Source organism: Salvia splendens, unplaced genomic scaffold (assembly GCF_004379255.2).
Source record: "Salvia splendens isolate huo1 unplaced genomic scaffold, SspV2 ctg157, whole genome shotgun sequence".
NCBI classification, from domain to species: Eukaryota; Viridiplantae; Streptophyta; class Magnoliopsida; order Lamiales; family Lamiaceae; genus Salvia; species Salvia splendens.
This window is the reverse complement of record NW_024598796.1, coordinates 69-22,645: the sequence shown is the minus strand read 5'-3', so window position 1 is coordinate 22,645 and position 22,577 is coordinate 69. Positions and strand designations below refer to the sequence as shown.

At 35.9% G+C, this 22,577-nt stretch overlaps 3 pseudogenes; 2 read left to right on the top strand and 1 right to left on the bottom strand.

Moving 5' to 3' along the window:
• Positions 1-5,433: 5,433 nt before the first annotated feature.
• LOC121789173 lies at positions 5,434-10,030 on the top strand (annotated as a pseudogene).
• Positions 10,031-16,542: 6,512 nt separating this feature from the next.
• LOC121789174 lies at positions 16,543-19,820 on the top strand (annotated as a pseudogene).
• Positions 19,821-20,047: 227 nt separating this feature from the next.
• LOC121789172 lies at positions 20,048-22,084 on the bottom strand (annotated as a pseudogene).
• Positions 22,085-22,577: the final 493 nt, after the last annotated feature.

The window sequence follows — 22,577 nt, the reverse complement described above, 5'->3', positions numbered from 1 at the left end:
AGAAGGCCAAATGTTTTCCAAACACTTACTATTATTTTTCAATTATTTTACCAAGATGAGGGTTTCTTTCTCCGCCCTTTATAAAGTACTGATCAATATTTTATTTTAACTGATCTCAATCAATGAAATGAGGTGCATGCAGGAAAGTGAACAAATTGTGTGCAATGTATCCACCACAAATAAGTAAAATAACATATCTTTTTCGCAATATTATGGCTGCATGAAAAGATTAATATGACAATCTTAACCTAGATAACAAAATAATCTCTTTTTTGCAATAAATTGATTGCAGTTTAAATCTATTATTAATTGCTCGATATTGTCGAAGAAATGTGGAATAAGCAAGTAATGCAAAATATCAAGAGAGTATTAAGTACGCTTTTTTAGAAATAGTATCATTCTTGTATTTTGTAGGCTTCGTTCCTTTGACACGGATTGTGCTCTATGAAAGTAATCTGATTCTCAATTGTTAATTTTTTGTGTTTGATGTAATTATAAGAAAATAAGGATAATAGTCTTATTCCCAATCAATAAATTTCAATGTGTAATTATAAGAATTTGAGGAGGAAAGTAATGTAATTCCTAAAACGATGGAAAAATAACATAAAAATCTAGGATTATTTTTCCCCGTCTCAACCAAGGTATTCTGTTTCCCGTCGTCATTCCTAATCGTTCTCTTCTCTAGCTCTATACAAACTGTTTCTTCCGTCAACGGATATTCTCCCTTCATTCATTTTAGTTTCTAAGGAATCAAGTCCAAATTTATGATCCTGTATATGAAGCGTAGTTTGTGATGGCCTATCGAGTTTTGCTATGTTCTAATTTTTCTATCCGCAAATGCACTCAATTTCTAAGTTTAATTAGCAAGATTTTCGTTTTATGTGTATTGGGCTGAGTCAGTTTGCATATTTGGTTTATTTTCAAGATTTTCCGTTAATCTATTAGTGATGAATGAATGAAGTGTTCAAATTATAATTTGAATTTCGAACGCTTTATTAATTAGTAACTATAAATAGTCCATAAGTGTTTTACCAAACGAAGTGCCCTTAAAAAATTCAAGATTTGGATACCGAATTCTAACTTTGACATGTATTTATACGCTGTTGAAATCTATCATAGTACTACTAAACTTTTCATATTTATAAAGTTACAACACTTTTTCTTATTATATCATATTTAATTCTAAAAAAAGTTAGAGATTTTTTTTAAATATAAACTTGAGATATAAATTTGCAATAAATAAAGGGGTCCATTGTAATAAGAGTTATGTTAAACCATTATTCGGCCCAATATAGAATATTTAGGCGGTTGTGGAAAATAGCTGTGACTGGGCTTCAGCCCACAAACTTAGAAGCTAAAGAAATCCCTAAACTGAAGACTTATAAATTCTTGCATTACTAAGTACTCCTATTACATTTGTTGTAAGCTTCAAAAGTTGAAATTTTTGAATAAAATAAACGAATATAAAAATCGTTTTTTTTTTCAAAATGTGGTGTGATCAACTTTTTTTCTCTTTCCTAAAGAAAATTATATTGATAATTGACTTACCCCTCAATTCATTTTGGAAAATTTAGTATTATGAATTAAAATAAAACATTAATTTAATTAGGCGATGAGTCAACGGATTGATCAAAACTACCTTTTCTTATGGAGTATTAACAAAGTCAAATTGATGTGACACCATATTTCACTGTAAAATGCTGGCTATATATAAATGAATAAAGATGACGTTATTTCCTAATTAGCTTTGCAATATAACATAATTATAAGACTCTCCTTTCTCCTTGCCTTATAATGCACGTTTGGTAGCACGAGGAAATGCAATAATTGTAAGTCTGATATTTTTTTCTTACTTGTCAATAAATATATGCACGATTTTCCCACACGTATAAAAACAAACTAGTGGGATAGTACTATTGATTAGCAATTTGAGAAGAAAAAAAAACATATTTTAGAAAGTAAATATTGGATCTTAGGAGTATATCATTAGAATGCTTCTTTTAAGATATTTATTCGCGGTCTAGATTTTAAATATTCATGTCAAAATTTACATAAAATATTGATGTGAAATTGTATACTAGCTTTTTTATCCCCTTTTTGACTATTGTTAATGTTGTTGATTTTCCAGAATTATATTTGTTTGTATTATTTTACAAGTACTAGGAGTATAAATTAAGGATGAAGATATAATTTTTTGAAATAGCCCATTTAATTTAATTTTTAATTCTTACTACATATTTTTGTTTTGAATCTATAATTTACAAGTAAAAGACTAATTTCCAGAAAATCATGAATGAATGCGTGACACATTACTAAATTTTATTCTCGTAATCGATTATGCAAAGTTCGTGGTTAACAGCTGGATTAATTGAAGATTACAAATTTCTTCTTCTATCATTGAGTACTAGTACTATTATTTTCTTTCAAAAGCAAAATGTATCCTTCTTCGATGAGATCATCGATAGTTTGTCTGGTAGCCGACACTAGATATCATTTATAAGGTGTCTATTATTTTCTTTAATTTATTTTTATTATTTTATCCATCGCATTTAAGATAATAGTTCTATAATTTTTACTCCATCTCACTCAAATGACATAATTTTAAATTTGAAAAATTAATTTTATAATATATTCTCTCTAACAAATTAAATAATGGAGTATCTCATAAAATAAATTAAAAAATGGTTCGTTTAGAAATATTATAGAGGGACTACTATTATTTTATTTTATTTTTTGAAATTCTCCTCAATTATTTAGCGGTGCTTTCAAAATGTGTGCCGAGAAAGACCCATGATTAATGGCGCAGGATTCGGCAAAAGTTTTAACTTTTGATTATTAAGTTCGCATGTTTGCGCATTTATCCCTTACAACTCATAATTCTTTATTTAAGAAATATGATATCACAAATAGAGATAAACAGAAAATTACAATTACAAGTATTCAACTGGATATTTGTGTATTCCCTCAAAAAACAAATACGTATATTTTTTTAATCCGAAAATGATAATGTGGAGGTATGTCCTTCAAGAATTTTAGGGTAAACCGTGTGGAGCTTTAAATTTAGGATTATTAAATGGAAGCACAAATGAGGTGTGTCGGTGTTTGGTATTTATTCCATGAATTTTTTGTCTCATCTAACACCTATTAATCTATTATCAATTCGTTGCTAAACGAATATAAATCATAGATATACCAATTATATCTAATATTATAGTATCAAAATAGAGCAAAACATATAATTTTGTAAAGAAAGAGAGAGAATTATTATATGATCAAAACATGTTCTCAAATGTATTTCCAATACTTATGGCTTACTTGTGAAAAGTTGCCAAATACTATAACTCATAAGTTAGTTCTAACTTATAAGATGACCGGTTCCTTGGGGACTTTCAAAATTAAAAATTCAGACTTTCTTTATAAATAAGTATGCAATCTAAATTTATCTTTTTACCAAGTTAGAAAGAAAGAGATTCTAATATAGCCTTAATCTGACCCTAAAAAAAAAGAAAAAAATTAACCCACTCCACTTCACCCCAACAAAAAAATGGAAAAAAAATTGGGTTGCAGCGTCAACGTTTCTAAAGTTGCCTTTGATGTGTCGTCTAACCTAATTATATAAGGAGTTGGTAATTTTATTAATGAATCAAATTAGACGAGTAAACTTCCTACAAACCCCATTTAATGTAATATGAAAAAATGTAAAACATCTTACCAACTTTTACTCCAAAAAATAAATACAGTAGTACTCCATGCAAATTCCAACCTTTCTAAGACTATATAAAACATATACTACTACTACTTTTTAGGTGACAGAGAAATTGTTTAAATACTATTTGGATCATCAATAAATTGAGATTTTAGACTTATTAGATCATAACATAAAATAGATAAATAAAACTCAGAGAAATATGATAAAGTGGATAAATTTTAAGATTTTGATTTCATTAACCATTTTGTAAATCTAATAAACATATTATATGTTTTCCCAACCAAGACAATCACTATAATGATCTAAAGCTCTTCTCTTGAATCTCGCATCAACGCGTTGATTATTCAATTATTGGTCAAATAACTGAAAGTATTAAAAACTAGAATAACTAAATTAAATTGACTTTTAAACATAGTTTATAAATATTAAATACATAAATAAAAGTAAAAAACAATAAAATCTGAAGTGGACCAATTGTTTTTTCTAGATCTTCGGTAAATTCCTACTATGTTTATATTCTTAAAATTTAGAATTATGGTGGAATAATAGCATAATTATAGCTAGGTCATACATAGGCAATTTATCTTTGTACAATTCTTTCTGAATAAGATCAGAAATATTAATAATATTAGAATTTAAAAATATGAATTAGAATAATTCCGATACTAGTTATTGTGTAAATAAGAATTGAAACTTAGCTCATTTAATTTCAGTGTGCTTCGTTCATATCAGCCAAAAATTATAAGTAGTCATTTAAATACTATTGTAGGGACTATCGTATTTAAGAGTCAAATATTAAATATTTTGATGGTTTTATTTGTTGGGGGTAGTGTTTAAAAACCGGATCGGACCAGCCGGTTGGATTGTAAACCGGTAAGTAATTCGGTCCGATTTACTATATTGAGCAGCCTTGAACCAGTAACGGTTGAACTGCGAACCCGAAACCAATTTTCATAAAAAATGCTTAAAACTTGTTGTTAAGGAGGCTTGAACACAAGACCTTTTGTCAAATTAGTAATACCTTTACCACTCTAATCGCAATACTTTGAATGTTATAACATGAACATTAACTTAATTTATATATTAAACGTGATAAATTTTTATTTACACTGACTTATAATCTAAATTTAATAATAATTATTAATTACATTATATGCAACTATATTTATCATTCACTAAATTTATTATTATTTATATATAATCAATTATACATAAGGTTTAATATTTTTATATATTATTAATTGCATTTTGTTACTATATGTTATATTATTGCTTCAAATAAAACATATTTTGAAAAAAAATAAACTTTATTTGTTTTTATCATAAAATATCAACAAAATTTTAGTATATTTAAAATATACTTTATTATGAAAAATATTAGTATAAATTTAATATTCATTATATTTTACTGTTCTTTATATAATATATTATATATAAGTATACATAATGTTAATGTGTTTTAGTGATAAATTATTAATTACATTTATCATTCATTATTTAATATATATTTAATCATATATGTTTATAATAATATTCTGGTTCGAACATTGAACCGGTTGAACCAATGAACCAGTTGCTTCACCGATTTACTTACCCGTCCGGTTTTTTAAAACATTTTGGTGTGATGCTAATGTCCATATTCTCAAAATACTTATTAGATTTAGCTTCACGTATAATCATAATCATTATCTTTAATGAAATGCTAATAGTTACGCCACTAATCCCACTACTCCCCGTTTATCGCCTCTGCCTCAACTTCTTCTATGCTCATTATTCAAAGCAAAATTAACGCAAATTAAATAAAACACACACACACACACAAACACAACCGCCAGATTTTTGCAGTCATTTTGCTCAAGAAAACAGAGCAAGACATTCCAGAGCTTCTCTGTCGAACTCCAACGCATTGGTGTTTGTAGTAAAATCGCAGTCTTTCATTCTATTCATCTCCCCTCTCTCTCTCATTGAAACGAATCCTGTCTTTGAATCAAAGTCTTGCTCGTTTACGAACTTCACTTTCTCATTCGCCGCTGTCATTGCTGTTACTGATTTTGATTCCTGATTTGGCTCTGCAGCTCGCATTCTTCTCTTTCATTTTTCTTTTTCCTCCGCTTGGAATAAAGATAGAATCTTGGTTTCTTATTGTGTTCTTTTCTTTTAATTCTTTATATTCTTTGTTGATACTCTTTAAATTCTTTGTTGGGACTCCTTAAATTCATTGTTGATACAACAGTTGAACACCCACATTTTAGCTGGATTTTGAACAACCTTGCTCCATATTCCTTTTTGGGTTTTCTTTCACTCTGTTTTTGTCGATTGGCTCTTCAAGAACATTAGTGTGTATATGATCCAGCTTGAAAGATGAGATGGTTTACTTCATTTGGAGTTGTTGTTTTGTTGAGTTTAGGACTCATTCTGGCAGACGGTGCCGCATTCCCCCAAAATGAAGGTAATATATTTGTTCAATTTGACCCACACATCATGATTCTTGGTTGATTTGCTATGTATAGTACACCATTGACTGGTAGTTATTTGATAACTGTTTGTTTTTCTTGAAAAAATGTAGGATATTTGTTTGATTTTGTGATAGTGCATCTTGGGTTATAGTTGTTCATAGATAAGTACTTATAATGTATTTGTGAGACTGTGGTTACAGACTTACAGCTGAGCTGAATAATGTAGTGAAGTTTTTATTATGTGTTGGTTTTGTCTTACGTTAGACTTGTGGGTTATGTTCAGTGGAAGCTTTGAAATCCTTCAAGAGAGAGATTTTGGAGGATCCAACACATGTGTTGTCGAATTGGAATTTTCTTGACTCCGATCCTTGTGGTTGGCCTTTCATTGCTTGTTCCATCGGTGGCGATCATGTAATAAAGCTGTAAGATTTTCTGCCAGTATTAATTAGTGAAAGAGCAAAAGATTCTGCACAATGTTGGTTTAAAATAATTTGTGGGAAAGCTGTAAGTGCACAGCATAACTTGCCATTTATGATGCTACCTGGTTTGCAGTAATGTGTCTAGAAAGTCTTTGAAGGGGTTTATTACACCGGACTTGTACCAGCTCTCGGATTTGCAAGAACTGTAAGCTCTTGTCTTCCAAATGTACGAGATTAGCTATTGTTGCTCGATATATGTGGCTGATAGTATGTATGTGGTGCATGAGCAGAATTTTGCACGGAAACTTGTTGATTGGTGCAATTCCTAAGGAAATAGGCCGGCTGAAAAACCTCAAGGTTTTGGACTTGAGTTCGAATCAGCTAACAGGAGCAATTCCCCACGAAATTGGGAACTTAAGCAGCATTGTGAAAATGTTAGTGAAATATGGCTGAGGACATCAGTGTATTTGTGGTATCCTTCCTCTGTTGCTTGGCCGTTACCTTTCCTCTTAGCATTTGGCTGTCTTCTGTTTTTACAGAAATCTTCAATCCAATGGGTTGACGGGGAAGTTACTTCCTGAACTTGGGAACTTGGAACAACTTGAGGAGCTTCGACTGGATAGGAATAAGCTTGGGGGCATTCTGCCTGATAATGGTTCAGATTCTTCCTCGGATACACATGGAGTGTAAGACTAAAGTTCTTTTATGTGTTTGTCTCACGAACTTCGTATTAACATATTAACTTTAAATATGGTTGACCTCTAGGGTTTTATCATCGTGCAATTTCTTCTTTAAAGTTACTCTAGTAACTCATTTCCTTGGTTAGAAAATGATGCCATAACCAGTAACTTATGTCCCAGTTTAGTAGTTTGGGCTGGGTTGAAGTCTTTTATAATTTGTTTACTATAGTTATTTCAATAGCATTCCATCAGAGAATATGTTGCATCGAAACATATACTGGATGACTATTCACCTAAACTTTACCTAACTTGTCTCTGGATGTTGTTCCTTGATACAATTATTAGGTATGCTTCAGATAGCCAGCTCAAAGTGTTTTGTCGATCCTCCAAACTAAAAGTAGCTGATTTCTCATTCAATTTTTTGGTTGGAACCATACCTCAGTGCTTGGGATATCTTCCCAGGTATATTAGCTCCTTTGTTGCATTTCTCTTCATCTATTTTATTACCTCTTTACTGTTTCCATAATGTACTTAAAAATATGATTTTATTATTATAGGACAAGTTTTCAGGGAAATTGCCTTCAAGACAAAGACGTGAAGCAACGATCTGCGGCACTATGTGGTAGGCAATCCAGATTTATGCCTAGCTTTAGTTACGTATTTTGTTTGACTTGGTTAAATCCTGCAAAGAATTATGAAAATTTCGAATTAGTTTGGATCTAACACTGTTGTGTAATGACACTAGAATTGACAATATTTCTTCCGCAGGTAGTATGCAACCTGCTAAAGGCCATTCAGTTAACCCGACGCACCTGCCTACTGCAGAGGTAGCGAAGGGTCGAACTAATGCATCGAAACCTTTGTGGCTCTTGGCTCTTGAAATTGGGACTGGAACTATTGTAGGCATTCTCTTTGTCATTGCACTTTTCACTGCCTCCCAGAAGTGGAAGAGAAGACATTCAGTCATGATCCCGTGGAAGAAGTCTTCGAGTGCTAAGGACGACGACTTTTCAATTTATATAGGTTGGTGTCTGCGAACATTACTTACAGCAATTGAATTTTTAATTCCCTCAGTGACCAATATTTTGCTTAGGACAAATCCTCTTTATCGACTGTTGAGTTTCTAATAACGAGAGGCTTATGCAGATTCTGAAGTACCAAAGGATGTAGTAAGGTACAGGAGACAGGAACTCGAAATAGCCTGTGAAGATTTCAGCAACATCATTGGCTCGTCTCCGGATAGCTTAGTATATAAAGGGACCATGAAAGGTGGACCAGAGATTGCCGTAATATCTCTTTGCATTAAGAAGAACAGTGGTCAAGCTACATTGAGCTTTATTTTCAGAAAGAGGTTCTTTTTCTAAGTTTCTATCTTTTTTTTAAAGTAAATTGCTTGATTCAAACATGCTTTAAGAAAAATGTTACATAATTCAGGTGGCTGGGTTGGCAAGATTGAATCACGAGAATGTGGGTAAATTGCTTGGCTATTGCATGGAAAGCAAGCCGTTTACAAGGATGCTGGTTTTTGATTATGCATCAAATGGAACACTCTTTGAGCACCTTCATTGTATGTAATTTTCTTTTGTCTTTTTAGACTTGGATCTTCATCATGGTATAGTTACAACAGCTGAAGATGTATACTTTTTGATTAAGTGTAGATGGAGAAGCATGCCAATTCTCGTGGACTCGGCGCATGAGGATTCTTATTGGGATTGCCCGGGGTTTAAAGTATCTTCACTCCGAACTTGACCCGCCATTTACAATATCTGATCTGAATTCGAGTTCCATTTATCTGACTGATGAGTTTTCTCCCAAGGTAAGGCAAGATAACTTGTTAATCAGTCCCATGATAAGGCACAACGTTCTTAGTAGATACCCCCATCTTTTTCTGCAGCTCGTCGACTTTGAGTGCTGGAAGACAGTTCTTTTCGAGATCAGAGAAAAGCTCAGGCACCATTAGCAACGAGGGTGCAGCTTGTATTCTCCCAAAGAATATGGAAGGACGCCATCTCGATATCCAGGGAAACATATATGCATTTGGGATTCTACTGCTTGAAATCGTCAGCGGGAGACCTCCATACTGCGAAGATAAAGGGTGCTTGGTGGATTGGGTAGGCCTCTCTCAACTCATCTCACTGAAAATTCACCATCTCAACTTGTTTTAATTGCGTTGTAATTGCAGGCCAAGGAATATCTGGATTTGCCTGAAGTGATTTCGTATGTGGTGGATCCCGAGCTGAAGCATTTCAGATACGAGGATCTGAAAGTGGTGTGCGACGTTGTGAGCCTATGCATCAGTCCCAGCACAAGCACGAGAACGTCGATGGTGGAGCTGTGCACCATGTTGGAGAGTGGCATAGACACATCTGTACCTGCAGAGATGAAGGCGTCGTCTCTGGCTTGGGCTGAGCTCGCGCTTTCTTCATAGCGAGTCTTGGCTTATGCTGTAAATCTAAATTATATAATGCACCTTTGGCAGGTTGCTGCAAATCTCTTTGAGGTGCCTGAGTTGTTGTAAATGCTTCATGATTCTTTGTTATTGGAGATAGTTAGGTAGGTCCAAAATTTTGCTTCAGCTGTCGACTCTTTTTGGTGTTGTGTGATTTTTGGCTGAGATGTTATTGGTGGTTGTATTGAGCCTTTGGCATCCTGACTCTCTGAATCATTATAAGAGAGACTCTGCATTTTTTGTGCAGATTGAAACATTTTGCTGAATTTTAGAAATCTCATACAGTTACGTTATGATGTACTACTCCATATATAAAACACCTTGGTGCCTCTATTCCTTTTATGTACATGTTTCATTTATAGTTTATCATATTTTTTCAATCTGAAATGTTTTATGTATTCTATTATTTTAAGAATATTAATTAGGATTCACTAATCCAATTAAACTTTATAATTATACTCCATCAGTCTCACAAGAGCATGCACTCTTTCCTTTTTATTATGTCCCACAAGAATATGCACTTTCTAATTTTGAAAGTCTTTTCACTCTAATGAGATTCTAATGAGATCGAGACTCATTATCCACTAACAATACTTTAATTATTTTTTTATCTACTTCTCTCTTACTACCAATTTTACATTAAAACTCGTGCCAAATCCAAAGTGTATATTCTTTGGGATGGAGGGAATATGTTTTTTTTAATTGTTATGAATATTAGTTAGGGTTCGCCATGTGGTAGTAATACTTTTTATTTGTAACAAATCTTTATAAATTGTGAAATTAACGACGGGACACCCAAACTTGTGGAATAAGTATGTTATATGGTGGCACAAAAAAAGCAAATAGACTAATATAAGGATAGTAATGGCATCGATTCGATGATACACAAATTCGCTCAAATACCGTCTGTTTATCTTAGGCCATAATAAAGCAAGCTCAGCTGTTGTTTTATGAGTTTAATCTAATGTGATTTTAGCAAAAAGACTATCAATCATGATAACCATGGTTAGAAAAATTGGGGCCAAGAAATAAAAATTGATTACCAGTAACACTTGTAGTGCTAGAAATGTACTTTACTCGGTCCTAAAAAATAATTCATTTTGGTCATTTTTGTTCGTCCCATAAATTTAATTTACATGTACTTTTAAGGCTTTTTGCCATGCATTAGACTACTTAACTACTTGTTCTCTATGTCTATTATATGGTCCCAGGGGCGGCGGATCCACATAGACTTATAGTGGGGCAATTGCCCCTGCTCAAAAATTTACTTCTATACTTATTTTTTTCTTCAATTTTGAATATTTTTTTGAGATTCTTCTTAAATGCCCCCTTCTCAATTATTCAATTATTTGCTTATGTATATTTTTGCCCCTCTTGAGTTTAATTCCTAACTCCGCCCCTGTATGGTCCTATTGATATTTCCGATGTTAGACCACGTCAAATTTTCTATCCTACTTTTAATATCTCACTCTATTTTTCTAATTGTTAATAATTTTTTCTTTTATTTTTATTTTAATATCAACTTCGAACGTTGATATATAATGCTATATATTCCAAACCCATGATTCAAAACCTTAAACCAGGAAATGATACACATCAGGCTGAAAAATGATACTCCCCTGTACCGTTAAATTTTATACTATAATACACAAATATTTGATATTTGCACAAAGTGAAGCACGATACTTTGTCGGTAGTGCTCGTGCACGACGGTACTTGGCCCTATCTTGTGCTTAATAGGCTAGTATATAGTACTACTCTGTTTTAATTTTTTTGATCATTTGTAGTTTTAGTCTAGGCTACCAGTTCAGAGCCTAGCACAAGTCCTACATAAATCTGAAGCCAGCAAATATGTAATAGCATAAATTCAATTTGATTGCATATGGAGTAGAGTAAGTGATGAGTGATGACAAATTCACATGGGTTATTAATAGATAGTTGAGACAACCCACGTCTCTAAAATTTGTATTGGGTAAGACTCATCGACCTATAGCTTAGTTTTGTTGCATTGAATTGACATGATTAACATTGGATATTAATTTCTCATCGATTGCGGGGCCCTAAAGCCTTGAAATAGATAGAAACACCCAACAATATATCATTGATTTTTGCCATTTAGCAAGTCTTGACAATTCCGAATATTTATCAAAATTAGCTAAATAATAGTAGTAGTAATAATGAATGCACCATAAATTAAGTAAGGATGAGTGGGGCTGCAAGGGAAGTGGGTGGTCACTTCACCAACATACAAAACATTCATGTCTACTATTATTGCTTCTTCACTACAAAACTAATCCCAAGTTCCTCTTTAATTGTTTCAACACCAAGGTAATGATGAAATATATAGCGAATAATTACAAACATTGAACTAATTAAATTATAAACAATCAATTAAAAAGTGATACATTGACATATGTTTGCCACAAACCAGAATACCAGATCATTCTAAAATAGGAACTATGATGAATTTATTATGAAAAATGATGGAAATAAAAAAAAAATGGAATTTTCACCTTTAAATTCATGGCCACCAATTCATTCAATGAAGCGATGAATCTAACGTAGATCTTCATGATCCAAATAGTGAAAAATTTCATAGACTAAGTTTTAGAATGAATATTTATCTGATATAAGGTCAAAAAAATAAAAAAAATATAGTGTGAGTTTAGTTTGACAAATAGTGAAACAAACATGCATGAGTTTTAGTCATGCAAAAATCGGAGAAAATGTAACCTATAATACTTAGTGCATGAATAGGTATAATTGCCATGGATCTATAATCATGTGGAATTATATATATTTATATTGCATGAATCTTTGGTAGTAAGGGTAGGAAATCCTTGTCTGTGTACATAGAATCAATCAAGTAGAGTAAAATAGAAAAAAGGGATGATGGTGAAGTATGAGCTTATCTATCACCACTTTTGGTTGTCAAGTTGAGATCAAAACGTGTATTTGTCAGAGATTTCATCTGTAACCAACATGCTTAAGGCTGCTCTTTCTTCTTTGCTTTTTCTTTACTCTTAAAGGAATTTATACCATGTTACTCATTCCATAAACTTCACTTAATACTGTATAAGAATGAATATAATAAGGAGCACTTATAGTATTGTTAGGTTTTGACTTATATCCCAATATAGCACCATTTTTGCATCACATCTTTAGTAACAGAGAGGGGGGGAAGGGGCCGGACCACAAGGCGAGAGGTCCGGTCCAGCACTTTGCTGGTGAATCGAGGCACACCAGTAAGGGCAGTCTCGCACTACGCACAAAGGGGGCGGTCTCACATATTTAATCCATCTTACTTTGTTATATTGTCATCTGTCTACTTTATTCTTTTTTTATCTATCTATTTTTAATTATTTCTTCTCATTTAATTCACTACTATTTTCTTTTCTCGTGTTTTTTGCAATGGGTTATTAGATCTTTAATTACAAATTAAGCCATCAAGCCTTGCATTTATCATCATTTGAGTTTCCAAATGATTTTGTAGTTTATGTTCAGTCTTTGTTACTAAAATGAATGAACCGTACAAAGATAGTAGGATTATGTTTAATCAATTGGAGTCTAAAACCCGTTGCAAACATAGCTCCGTCCATAAAATAATGTCTATTTTGCAATTTTGGGATATCCGTGATTTAATGTCTCATTTGCTTTTTTCCATTTTAGGTAAGGGAACTCATTATTCACCTAACCCATTGCACTTACGTTCTATTATAAAACTAATATATAAAAGTGAGATTATTCTTTCCTAACTCATTTCTCATTTTTCTTCACAAAGTCAAACAATTTTTTAAAACTCGTGACGAGTCAAAATCGGACTATAAATGGCGAATGGGAGGAGTATTCCCTATTTTTTTATTTCTATAATAATGCGAAGTTGGTTGATTGTGTCCAATATTAGAACTCACATAAAAAAAGATTTAGATTAAATTATACTACAAAATCGGACTATAAATTCATATTGACGAATTTTTTGTGCGGCCGACTTAATGATGGTTATTACTAATAATAATTTATTACTCGCAATTGTAGTTAAAATAGGCTACCACTATATTTATTAAAAATAATTAAACTCCAATTGTCAAGTATAATAGCGCGACCGTATGTTGATTATGGGCAGCCGGGGTTGGCTAAGTACAAAAGAGCATCCACTACGTTGTCCCCCACTGTCCCTTAAACTACTATTTGAGGGCCCTACCGTACTTTTTTTACTCTATCCCTAAACTAAGGGACGGAACCTGCAACGCTCCGTCCCTTAACCGTCTCTTAAACCGTCCTTTAAATTACTATTCATTCAATTTCATTTTTTATTTTTATTTCCAACTCAATTCAATTTAAAAACACTGCATTAAAAAACACCCAACATAAAATAAAAGTACAACTAAAAAGTTAATAAAATAAAAAAAACACACAATTAAAATCCTAAAAAATTAAACGTTGCATAATTTAAAATACAAATTTAAAGAAAATAAAAAACTACTCCCGCCGGCGAATCATCCTTCGAAGGCGGTCGAGGTGGAGGGGGAGTCCGAAGGCCAAGTTGTGCTGCCATATGCACAATTCTGTTCCACCAGGCCGCGTATTTGGAGGGAGAGAAGCGGGAAGTGTCGGCCATTGTGGCGGTCATGTACACCGCCATAAGGGTGTCCGAGCCTCCCCGAGCCCGATCGCGCCTGGCTTGATTCGCCTCGGCCCTTCCTCGCTCCAGCCGCCTTCGCCGCCTTGCGGCAGACGGCGCCCACAGGCTGGATCCCCAGTCATCGCCGGCCGTACCCGCAAACTCCTGCGGTGCACCCTCTTGTCCGCCGCTTGCCCTCACCAGTGTCACCAGACGAGTATTGGCCACTCGCCGTGTGCTTCGTGCGCTTTGAGGTTGAGCCCGAGCTGGAGCGGACACCACCGGCCCACCTTTCCTCGTCCTTGACAGCCTGCAAAACATTAACATATTTGAATGTTTGCCGGTGTCCTGGTTGTAGATGCGCAAAGCCGCGCTCAGAATGTCGGCACCCGTGGCGCCGCTTTGGTAGTGCGCCGCTTCGGTCAAGTAGATGCCGCATAATTTTTTGACATGTCTGTCGACTCGGTCAAAGTGAGAACGGAGCTTTTAAATGTGCGCTTTGCGGGAGCCTTTCGGCTTTGATCTGGTGGTAGAGCTCGCAGACCTTTTCCCAGAAATGCTTCCGAGGTTGTTGATTCCCGACGATGGGATCGTACGAGACGGTAACCCAGGCGTTGTACACCGCCAGCGTTTCGAAGTTGTTGTACGGATGCCGGCCTAGATCCTCTTCCTCTTCTTCCTCCTCCTCGTCGCCCGCCTGGGGTTCCAATCTGGAGCTTTCCACCGCCCTCGGCCTACTCCCGGCGGGGATCAACGGGAAAATCCTCCCGAATCTGGGATAATCCCTGCGATAACCGCGGGGGCAGAGGGGACAAACATATGCATCAACGTCAAAATTGGTTGGTTGGTACCCCCGGCGTCGTCGAACCATGGGTACCCCGGCGTCGACGAACAGGAACCACCGAGTGTGTTGATCATGGTCTCTCAATCGCCGAACGCGTTGAGATCCACCCGCCGGAGCCTCCCACCGCCGGAGTTGCCGTCGCGGGACATCTTGTGATGAGTTGTTAGATGAAAATTGGAGATGAAATTGAGATGATTTAGGAATAATAGAGTGTAGTTGTGTGTGAAATGAGGATGAATTAGGAGTATTATAGAGTAAAAATATTAATGAAAAAAGAAAAAACGGTAATAAATAAACGGTAATATTACTGTTCGAAATTTTTTTATTTTTAAAAAAAAAACTGATTTTTTTTAAAAAAGATTTATTTCGTCAGCACGTGACGACGCCCGCGGGCCGGCCAGAGTGGGCGTCACGCACGACGCAGGGGCGCGCTACGTAGCCAGGGGCGCGTGGCGAGACAGCTCGTCGCTTGTCTCGCAGGCACGGGACGCGCTGGCGACGGGCGCGGGACGAAACGGCTCCTCGCAACGCGTCGCGCATCAGATCCATCCTCTCCGCGACGGAACGCGCGACGGCCACTCGCCTCGTAGTGGATGCTCTAAAATACAAAAGCTAGTCTTATAACTCCCCTTAACTACTGAACTTTTTTTATTAGAAGTTAATTTTATACAAAAGTTTACTACACTTACTAGTAACTAAGAGCATCTCCAGTGGGCGGACATCCCACTCGGACATCCACTAGGACATCCCAAAAACACCTCCTGCCACGTCACTAGGACATCCCACCCCACTGCCACATCACTAGGACATCCCCTGCATATCCGCCCTTCCCATCGCCCTTCCCACTAGGACATCCCGCAATTAAAAAAATCACAATAATTTAATTTGTAGAAATGAAATTTGTAGTAAAAGAAGAGAGAAACTTGTTAACACAAGTGGTGCAAATGAAATGAAGTTCAACGAGCCGTATATATAGAATTAAAAAAAAAAAAAAAATCAATATCGACGTCCGACCGGGACGTCCGACCTTCGCCACAGTGGCGCCCGTCCACCCGCCCGTCCCCGGGACGTCCGTATCCGACCTCCGACCTCCCAACGGCGGACGTCCCGTCGCCCTTCCCGTTGTCCGACCGGACGTCCCTACCGGAGGGGCGCCATAGGAGATGCTCTAAGATTAAATTATTTGATTTGTTGGTGTCTATTGTGAATTTGTGATTGTGCTTAATAAATACCTCCCCCAGTGAGACGGCGACACGTATCTAAACCACAAAAGGCTGTGGTAGAGTCTGCCGCAGCGAATCAGAACCCAAATTCAAAAATTTGCCTTTTCCCTCCCCATAATAAAATATCCATCCGTTTTTTCCCTTTCTCTTCAACATTTCCGCGAAACGCAAATCCAGAAAAGCAAAACCCTCTTTTGCCAATTCTCTCTCTCTCTCTCGGAAAGAATGCGTGAAATCCTTCACATCCAGGGCGGCCAGTGCGGCAATCAGATTGGAGCAAAGTTTTGGGAAGTGGTATGCACTGAACACGGGCATCGACTCAACCGGTCGCTACAAACGGCGACTCCGATCTGCAAATTGAGCGCGTCAACGTCTACTACAATGAGGCTAGCTGCGGCAGATACGTTCCCCGAGCCGTGCTTATGGATCTCGAGCCAGGAACCATGGACAGTGTCCGCTCCGGGCCGTTCGTCAGATTTTTCGCCCCGACAACTTCGTCCTTCGGGCAGTCCGGGGCAGGCAACAACTGGGCGAAAGGTCACTACACCGAGGGAGCTGAGCTCATAGACTCCGTCCTCGATGTGGTTAGAAAGGAAGCTGAAAATTGCGATTGTCTCCAGGGTAAAAATTGCCGTTTCCTCTATTTTATGCCGTTTTTTGCCCCATTTATCTCTGCGTAAAATAGCTGTACTCGCGCGCGTGTATATGTATGTGTGTCAGTGTGTGTGCGTCCGTGTAGATTAGATAATTATTTTACGGCTGATTGACGAACTGTATTTGCTTTTATGTAAAATGTTTAGGGTATTTGAGAAGGTATCGAAATTAAAGGGAATTCATGTTAATTAATACGCTGTGTATAAGTGAATCGTTATTTGAAGGTCTTATTCGCATTATTTTTGAGAGGTTTCGTCTTATTTGTGCTTGTATGAAGTTTTCGTAGTTTGTTGTGTTGAAGTCTTGTTATGTGCGGCTTTACTCAATGGTAGTGTTTGCTAACCTTTTCGTGCCACTTGAGTGTGATCTGTACCATCGCGTTCATAGATTGAAAACTTCACTTTTACTTTTGGTATCTGTAAAAGCATGTGGCATGTCCGAATGAGATGCAGATATATTTTACTTGATATGATTATTATGAAATTTCATTTGTGTCGAGTATTATGTGGAACTTTGTTGTGTATCTGGATCGCCTTATGTTACAAAAATATTAAGTAGACAGTAGTATGTTAATAAAGACTCTGGACAATTGGATTATTTTAAAATACTGATTTCCATGTTTCTTTAGTAATATATTTGAATACTTTGAAAGCTTCGCTTAAATCTTTTGCTTGGAAAGCTTAGCTTAACTGATTAATCATGTTCTTCAGGATTTCAAGTATGTCACTCTTTGGGAGGTGGCACAGGGTCTGGGATGGGAACCCTCTTGATATCCAAGATAAGGGAAGAATACCCTGATCGAATGATGCTAACCTTCTCTGTCTTCCCATCTCCAAGGTGTCTGACACAGTTGTGGAGCCCTATAATGCTACCCTTTCAGTGCACCAGCTTGTTGAGAACGCTGATGAGTGTATGGTCCTTGACAATGAGGCTCTCTATGACATTTGCTTCCGAACTCTCAAGCTGACAACTCCCAGCTGTAAGTCTCATGCTTCATCTATTATATTGATTTCTGTACTTCGTCTCTACTATTTATAACTACGCATTCAAACTTTTTTGCTTTATAGGAAAGAAAATTAATTAGACTGTCTAAAATACTTTCAATTCCATTCCGTTCTTGCTGTGGTATGCATTCTAGCTTCTACTTTTAGGAACAAAAAAGACTTGTTTTCTTGGAACAATCTAAGTAATAGTACTCCGTAGTAAGTTTTCTAATATTAAACAGTTACTGGTTGTGTTTCAAGCTAAGAAATATTTGTTGTATTTCTTCTGTGTTGTATCCTTCTGATGAATCATACTCCCTCCGTTTCACTATAGTTGAGTCATTTTTCTATTTCGGGAAGTTTCTTCTTAGTTGAGTCATTTCCATATATAGTAACTTTTTTCTCTTTCTTACTTTTCTCTCGTACGTTATTCTCTCTATTTTATTCACTTTATACTTTATTCTCTCTAACTTTTCCTCTCTCTTTACTTTTTTAAACTATTTTATTTAACACACCCAACATCCCTTTCTTAGACTCCGTGTCCAAAAGTTCCGCCTCAACTATAGTGAAACGGAGAGAGTAACTAGTACTCCTCCTTCGTTCCATAATAATGGAGGTGTTTCTTTCGGCATGGAGATTAAAGAAATATTGTGTTAGGTAGTTAAGGAAATGAAGAATAAAGTGGAAATGAGAAAGATTGAGAGATGAAGAGAGAGAAAAAAGTAAGAGAGAGTAAAGTAGGTGTGGAAAAATGTGTGAACTTTTACTAAAAATGGAAATGACTCTATTACTATGGAACGTAACCAAAATGACAAAATGACTCTATTACTATGGAATGGAGGGAGTACTAATTTCTTATTGATGGATTGTTTGGTATCTTTGCATAATCTCTCTCCTTTTATTGGCAAACAGTTGGAGACTTGAACCATTTGATATCTGCTACCATGAGTGGTGTCACTTGCTGCCTTCGCTTCCCAGGGCAAGCTCAATTCGGATCTTCGGAAGTTGGCTGTGGAATTTGATACCATTCCCGCGACTCACTTCTTCATGGTGGCTTTGCCCCACTTACATCTCGTGGATCACAGCAATACCGTGCTCTTACTGTTTCCTGAGCTGACCCAGCAAATGTGGGATTCTAAAAACATGATGTGTGCTGCTGATCCCCGCCACGGACGCTACCTCACTGCATCAGCTGTCTTCCGTGGCAAGATGAGCACCAAGGAGGTGGACGAGCAGATGATCAATGTACAGAACAAGAATTCTTCCTACTTTGTTGAGTGGATCCCGAATAACGTCAAGTCCACAGTGTGCGACATCCCACCCACTGGTCTGAAGATGGCGTCCACATTTATTGGCAACTCAACATCCATTCAGGAGATGTTTAGGAGAGTCAGCGAACAGTTCACTGCTATGTTTAGGAGGAAGGCTTTCCTTCACTGGTACACTGGTGAGGGAATGGACGAAATGGAGTTCACTGAAGCCGAAAGCAACATGAATGATTTGGTTGCAGAGTATCAGCAGTATCAAGACGCTACAGCTGACGAGGATTATGAAGATGAAGAAGATGAGTACGCAGAAGAGGAAGCCTAAGTACAATTAACCCATTCTATATTTTAGTATCTACATAGCCTATCTAGGATGTATGTCTGGTTTGTGTTGCTATTTTCAGACCTTTTCATATGCTGAATTAATTAGGACTTGTGTATTATCTGGTGAAATTTCGGGTTTTACATTCTACTAAGAGATGCCTACTACCTTAGTTATGTTTTTTTTACTACCTTAGTTTATATATGTGTTTATAATTTTGATGATGGCCCAAAAATATGAACGCTTGTATTTTTTGAGATAAAAAAGAATAAAATTAGGGTGTTTTTATTGCATAGTAAGATAAATATGACTTGAATTACATGCACCAATATACGTTTCATCCTCAGTAAATGTAGCTTCTCCTTGCTTCTTATACCTCTCATTTTCTCATGATGAATATGTAACTCCTTGATAATAATCTCCTAACACACGATTTTTCCAAGTTCCAACAATTGTTTAACATAGTAGGGATCAATACATATCAGTGTTGGAAACACTATTGACTTAAATCTTAGAGGCAGCACATTTTTCCCTGTCTCAGCAACTGCTCTTTGTGATTGCAGCTTCTGTTTGACTTTGAAGAGGACTGAATGAACTTCATCAAAATGAGGTCTTGTTGCATTCTTCGTATCATCAATCCACTCCATAACTCCTTTGTGGGGACCCAGGATTCGTTCTCGATCTTTCTCATCCACAAGCTGCATTACAAATAACACCACATTATGGTCAGATGGTTTGATGTTTATACACAGAAATAATTGTACTTGACCACGTTTGCATCCCTGCTCATTAATGATCTAACTCTAAAATGTGGAAGAGAATGTGAAACCACACTGAATATGATATGACTACAGCTTTATTTGTATCAACTGACTTGACCACATCTATGAAGGAGATATTACAACATCATCACATAATACAAACTGCTACTTTAAACAGGTACAGAAACACAATGAAGCATGGCTCATTACCTCAAGCTGCATGATCTCACATACTAAACTAAGATCAGCAATTGAAGCTGAGTGCTTCCAAGTAAGAAACGCCCACTTCCTTTAAGCCAGAAAGATTCGATCTTAGCAAGAGAGGCTGAAGAAGAAGTTCCGCTTTTAGCTGCTGCTTCCGGATTCAGAGGCAGCCCGAGTGCAGGTCCATGAGTTGAATTAAGTACATATCCAGCTGAAAGTGGCACAAAAGGTTTTAAATAAGCTAGTTGTAATAAGAATCAACCAGCATAGCATGGATATTTGGGTCGACTATTAGTTACATTAGAGCTTCTACATAAAACGATGGCAACAGAATCATGGTAAGACATAGACAAACAACAGATATCAGTACAAGACCTGCGCCACTACGCAAATTTGAGTGATGCCAATCTAGCACAGAGTGAATTTTCTATCTCAGGAACAGGTCAGCCGGATACCTAGATGACCGAGAGTTAGGTTACAAATAAGTGACGAAAAACATAAGTTCTAAAGAAACAAAGATAGGATCTCTAAACACAACTTATTCATGTAGGAAGCATTGTACCCGAAAATATGAAAAAGGGAGAATCGAACGTACCAATGATCAGCAATTCCAGGAAATGCACAAGCCAAAATATCATAATCGCGTGACTGCAAAACATACCAAAAGTGCATGTGTGTCAATAACAGTTGCAACAACAAAGCAGTCATTGAGCTTTTGAAGCTTAAAATTAGAATAATGCACATAATCAAATAAACACTAATTTACAAAGTGCATGAATACAGAAGATCATGTTCCTATGCACTGCACAAAATCAAGATGCTCTAACAAATGGATCAATCATACAAACCATTGACCATTCTTATAAAACAGAAAAGAAAAGTGAAAAAGAAATACTACCTCTCAAAAAGCTTGAGTCTTCCATCCACTATAGCAGGCACTCTCATCATGGAATTTATTTCTAACAGGAAATAAAAAAACAAATGGAAAATAGTCGGACTAAAATCCACTGAAGATAATTGAGTTGTGGGATATGATTGGACCTTGAAATTCAAGAGTTAACTGCTGGCGTTTGTTGATCTCGATTCCCACCTCTTCAAAATCTATCCCATTAACTCTTCAACACACAGAAATCCACATATATCATCAAAATCAAATTATCAGTTGTTAACAAAACAAACTGCAAGATTCAATTTTTACTTGCAGAAAATGATAATTGCTCGGGAAGGTTGCGACATGCGATCTGCATACACTGTCAGCGCCATCTTTCTTCTCTCCTTGTACAAGAACAGCAAGGGTAGTTCGATATGCTTTTCGAGTTGTACTTCCGAATTTGGTGCCTCTGATTCGTCCATGTCAGTTGGTTCATCCGCAGTTTAACCGCGAAAACGATCACTCCATACATTTCCAAAAACATCTCCCAACACAATATTTTATCTTCATCCTTGTCTCTCCTAGTTGTATCTAAACAACTGTGTTAACTGTTTTTACTTTTTACCAAGAAATGAAGGTGTTAAAATGGAGTATGTACATAGTAATTGTACTAATCATTTAATTTATTTAGCTAATTATCAATTTTTGCTTATTTTGTGATAATTGTTAAATAAATAAAATGGGGGTGCAGCAAATTTTGTAAAGAAATACGTAAATTTAAAAGATGAAAAGAATTAGTACCAAGTATAACCCACAACATTTCACATCCCAGAGCAAAAGTACTTTCACACCTCACCTTTACATTCTAGACTTTTGAAACAAAAATTTTCTTTAAACTCGCACACTTTTCACAAAATTCTACATCACTCTTTCAACTTAAAAAATAGAAGTTCTGACTCAAAACTCAAAACATACTTTAACATCAACTTTCATCTTTCATGTAGAACGTTGGAATTTTTGGCTTCCACATGACTAATTTAATGTGTATGGCTATCTTTTAGTTGCCCAATTAAAGTGATCTATTAAGGATTAAAGTTTGGGCTAAAGTGTTTTATT